Genomic DNA, 6,001 nt, shown 5'->3' on the forward strand with positions numbered 1-6,001 from the left:
GCAACAAAACATACTTCGCCCTTGAGGCTAAACAGCCGTATCACCAACTGATACACTTATACGACACTGTATCCAAGTAGCCAATTCAAAAGCTTCTTGGAAATCACTACATGCTACAATAGGAGTTGAAATTCAGCGCTCGGTAATTCCAGGAACCTACCCAGTAATGAAGAAAACCCAACGACTATGAAAATCGCCACCTTTTCATGAAATAATGCAAATAGACAGCAGCAGCGGCATACTACATGCTGTGGTGAAGTCTCACTGGAAGGGAACCTGACCTATACACTGCTGGAGTACACGACTCGTTGAACAAGATAATATTATTATAGTAATTACCTTGCACGACGCTATCGACAATCACCACGTCCTCCCGTCCGGCCTGCGCTTGACCTGGGCTGAGGAGGAGAACCACACAGCAGAAAACAACACAGGATGAGCCTGTACTACGACTACATGTCCCCTAGCTACCTGCCCACCCAGTACATGCACCAGGGACCACATCAAGCATGCACAACCAAATGCCAATAAGAAATCTGCAGAGAAGTTGCTGGGCATGCAGGTTCTCCATGCAATGCTAGCCCGGGGTGGAGAAGGCATGCACTGCACAGGAAGTCAGCCCTGGACATGCAAGCGGGTGCTGGAGATGCTGGGAGATGCGGGTGCTGGGACAAACAATTCTCTGCAGGATTGCACAATAACTAGACAAACCATGCACAGCACAGGGATACTTAGACCACTTCCGGACGACGTCCATTGAATTGATAGCGCTGTCCGCCGCCTTGACCGGTTGCGTTGAGCGTCTTGATGGTCCTGGACTAGAGGGAAGCACAGCAAACAGAATTGTTAGACAGCAGAGCTATGCATAAATGTGATGAACATGCATGGATGATGATGATGTGGTAGCATGCACAAATTGCCTAGCTATTGAATCACTTCCACTCCCCATTCTGTTGTACGGATAGGTCTTTTTAGTCCAATTCCTCAAAGTGCTCGGAATTGCTTGTCTCTGGATTTCAATTTCCTGCAAAATTTGAAATTTATTGAAAGCGTGGTGCAGAGGTATTCAGTAAGGAAGAAAGCATGGTAAAATGTAATCTATGGCATATTGTGACAGTGAAGAGTGTAAGACTCTCACTACAACTTCTAGCTATATGTGGAAACTTTCAAGGCGTGGAGGAGAGTGAAAGAATATGGCAACTAGTCGCCTGGCAAAATGGGGAGAGGAAGTTGATCCAAGCAAACATCACAGGAATACTTAGGGTTTATGGTAGCCGATCCTCTCCTCCGCCATTCTCCCTGGAAAAGAAGATGGAACAGAGCAAAACAAAAGACTCAGCTGGCAGAAAAAGCAAAATAGGAAAACAGCCAAGAGATAACTATATGCGAACAGGAAGACTCAACATGATAGGATGAGACCAAACTGCTCATCTCATCAGTTGGTGACTACATCATAATATGCAGCATGCATGCAGCAGGCCATGCAGCATAGGAACACTGTTTATAAAACCAGGCAACAGGAAGTGTAGACATGATGCAGGCTATTGTGCAAATCACTTTATTGCATCACGTGACCAAACTCAAATACACCTTAGCAGTAGACTCCGCATGGAGTCATCACTGGAGTTGTCAAACGCTTTGTCGCTAAGTGGGCCAGTTGCAAGTTTGTAAGTTGCTCAAACCCAAACACATACTCACTTCAGCTGGCGAATCTGAGGAAAACCTACTCATAACGATGTTCACTGCTTCGCGTTCGCTGCCTTAGCTCCGAAGAGCATCGCTGTCCATGATGCCACCGGTGATTCATATCACATAACACAAAGATTACCTGTCCACTGGCATGGCGAAGCTCGAGCTGCTAAACGGAAGGCATGTCAAGCATTGAGCACCACGCACTGGGCACAAACATATTGCATGTTTTCTGGATATCGCGCCATTTTGGTGCGATATCCTGTGGCAAGTCAAGGAACCGGCCAAGCTTGTCATCACCAGCAGCACCCCTCCCTATATTTCCCCATGGGCTGAACAGAACACCTGTCATTTTTGGACAACCCTTTCACAAATTTCCCAAAACCCAAAACATGGCTGGTTCCGGGTGAAAAAATGGAAATAATATGACGACGATGATGCTGACAATAGTGAAGCTTCCTGTAGATGCATTACGAGACAGTACAGCGGAGAACACACACCCAGCACATGCATACTGCACACACACACACACACACACACACGCTCCTGCCAGTCATGAACACATGCATCGGCATGCACCAGAGAGCACAAGAACACATAATGCTGTCAAACAGAGTGGAGCGGAGCGACAAGGGAAATGACAGGTGAGGTTGAAAAATTTGAGACACGAGCGAGTTATAAGTGGTTTCACTCATCACTGTATCCCTAGTTCAGAATGCCTGACTGGAGATCTAAGATTTTCTACGTGTTAAAATCCTCAGTCAAGTTTATGATGACGGCTCTCATCCATGCATGGATGCAGCAAACAGGATTTTCAGTCTTTGACGACGTTGGTGGCAAGTCTGATCTTCTCATCTCCTACCTCTGTAGGCGCTGCATCTGCTCATTGATCCTTAAGGGCGGTGGCTTTCCAACGGATGCGGAAAACTCAACCTCTAGCCGAGTCTCATGTGAACCGTGAACGACTCTCTCACACCACTGGTTAGCAACAAGCAGAGTGGCCCAACGTCAGTTCTGCCTCCCCATCCCAACCTCCCAATTCACATCTTTTAGGCGCACTCTGACATTGCCAGGTCTGGACCATCTCACAAGCTAGCCTAAATCCAATTAGAGCTTTTGAGCTCAGGTATCTGCGTGAGCTGCTTGGCATCAAATACTATGATCATCGCAAAAATGAGTCAGTACTGCAGGAAATCAAGAATGCTATCGCCCGGTCACACACTTTGATTCAAGTGTTAACCTCATCAAGTCAAAGTGGTTTGGACGTGTAGCAAGGCATCAGGATAGCTACTCCCACTACTTCTTGGTTGGAATGGTGCCTGCATCAAGACCCCGTGGTCGCCCCCGTCACAATTGGTTCGCCAACATGAAAGACTGGACCAATGAATCTTACAATTCTCTCTTTCTCGTTGCTGCTGGTCGTGATAGGTATAGGCAGCTTGTTTATCCGTGTAGTTAGGTTTTTTCTTTCTTTCTTTTTGATGCTGCTGCCTTATGACACACATGGCGCCCCTACGACCAGAATGGTTATGGATTATACATACATACATACATACACCACTGGTTGGCAAATTGCAGAGTGGCCCAGTGCCAGTTGTAGTCTTCGGGGTGGTGAGTCGAATGGTCTTGGTCCGAGGAAGCTGACAGCGCCCTTCCTCCTTTATTCCCAATCGATCTCGCGCACTTCCACCGATACTGGGTGACCGTGCCGTACTAGATGGGGATTTGTATGCAAAATATCACTAAAAATGCCATTTTGTTCTTATAAAAGCACGGATGACCGCGATTGGCCCATATGTTGTAGTCTTTTGGACGCTGAGTCGACTGGTTTTAGTCCAAAAAGGCTGCGATGCAGCGTTCGGGCCTTATTCCCAATCGAACATGGCTGAACAAACGGTCACGTGCTCGTGCATACACCAGTCACCTTGTCACCGCGCCAGCAGGCGACAACTTTCACATCACGGTTCAACTCAAAGGACCAAAGGTTCAACTCGAGTGACAGAAACTCCCTCAAACATGCTGTAAGTTGTAACCTGCAGCCACGGTGACCAGGTGACTGGTGTACGCACGAGCACTCTGTCATCACCAGGCAATTTTCTCCTTTAAGCTGTGTTCACAACTGGCGGGTGTACGCGTGAAACCACGCGTTTGTGCGTATTTTGGCTGGCTTTTGGGGTGCCATGCGTACGGAAACTCACTGAAATGGAAGTTTCAACATGTTGGAATTTTCAGCGTGTATCAGGCGCATACCAGCGTACATGTGATTCAATTTGACTGGCGGGGTCAAAAATTTGCACTCGCGCGTCCTAAATACAAGTCAAATTGCTGTTTTTTGTGAAGGCCTGAGCGAGCGTTTGGGCACGCATGAACCACAAGTAGGGACTTCAGACCACGTGACTTCATGGCCCAAAAGCGTGCAAATCGACGCCTGCACAAATCGTGTGATGGTCATATGTCAAGTCGTGTAAAGAAATGTGGAACCTTTTTTTCGAAATGAAGGAAGTCTTGTACAGTTGGAGAAAGTTTCGGTTTGTCTTGTTGGAGCTTGCCTTCGTTTGGGACCAGCAAGAATGGAGCTGTTACGTTCATTTTTGACGGAGATACGTATGCGGATGGAAGGGAAAGGTGAGAAACTATATGATCCGTCCGGGTCCCCTTCTTGAAAATGTGATATTCGTATTCTACGACCTCGAATTAGTCTAGATAGAAGGTAATCTTTATTGTTTTCACCTTCCAGAAGACCTATTTCTTGCATTATTCCTCTTTGTACTTCGCCGTGCAGCGCCGCCATAGTCGGTATGGGAAGCAGCGAGAAGTATCCTGCGCTAAATGATGCTGATGTACAAATTGCATTGCTCTTGGCTGTTTCGGTCCATGCCCCCATTCTTGTCTCCAATGCTGTTACGCTCGATCTGGTTGAGCTCGGCAAGAATAGCTGAAAGAGTGCCGAACTGGGAGATTTGCTGTATATTCTTGTTGCTATTTGCTGTATCTCTGCTGATGTGCGTGCTACGATTATCCCAGCCAATACAATGTCCTGTACATGTACATGTACGTGTTGAGCTTAGTCAGTGCCTCTTCCGTGATCATTCTTTTTCTTGACACCAACAGTCCGAAGCTATCTCAGGACTGTATTATCAATGTCTCCTGTTACTAACCACTACATTGTAAACCATGCTATTCAGCTATTTCATGCGGAGAATCAAGATTGTTTTTGGATCTGGTCTGCGGTTGCTATGCGTTGCTAAGGAAAGTCGGTTCTCTCAGTTTGACATATCTCTCTGATCTCAAATGTGTGGGACGTTTGTCGGAAAAATCCGGTGATAGGCGATGACTATTTTGCTTGTAACGTTAGTTTCCTTTGTCCGATTTAGAAAAACTAAAGACCAAACTCCTCAGGAAGCTCTAACCTATCCAAAAAGCAAAACGTAAGCCACAGAAAACCGATTTGCAAAAATGGTCTGAAGTCCCTACCACAAGCGTACCGCGTCAACGCACCAGTTGGGAACAAAGCTTTAGGCGCACCTCCCTGTAACTAGACTGTTTCCTTGTCTCACTCACAGTATCATTATTCCGTTTGCCTGGTGATGACAGAGTGCCAAAACATTGCAAGTTAATGGAACTGATTGGGACTTTCAGTGCTGTGGGAATGGGTGCGTCCACCCAGGGACGTGAAGGCAGCAAGTAAGCAATGCCTTTTGTGTTTCCCCCAGTTCAAGCACTCTAACTAAGAATATGTGGCCAGGTGTTTTTGACAGTACGGTATGGGGCATGCAGTGCTGCCAAACCGGCCGATGTTTCGGACTGTGTCCAATTTTTGAAGGCTCTTCCGAAAATCATTCCGGAAAAGGAAACGTCCGAAAAGTAGCCAAATATCAGGGATTAGTACTTTCCTAGAAGTCCTGTTTTTTTCTTCACTTTTCAGCCCGACTGAAGACACAAATCACTGTACATGAACTTCTAAAAAGGCTAGAGCTTGGCTGTGGAAGTTCAAAGTAACATGCCTGGATGGCATTCATACTGTACAGTATGTGACCACACTCATGCATTACAAATTAATGACAACTTCGGGGTGCCATATCGGTTACCATGGCAAACGAAGCGAATTTTCATGGTATTTTGGGCTATATTTTGAGTTCTACAACTAAATAATTTTTTGATTTCTCTGGAAAAAAATTGCTGTGGAGAAAATTTCGCACCATGTGGCCAGCCTTGGCAAGCGGCGATGAAGGGTGTCCGATTTTGGGCGAAAATTATTTGGCAGCACTGGACATGTACAGGATAATGAGCCAGGCCTCGCACTTCACGTGAT

Source organism: Sycon ciliatum, chromosome 8, assembly GCF_964019385.1.
Source record: "Sycon ciliatum chromosome 8, ocSycCili1.1, whole genome shotgun sequence".
Classification (NCBI taxonomy): Eukaryota; Metazoa; Porifera; class Calcarea; order Leucosolenida; family Sycettidae; genus Sycon; species Sycon ciliatum.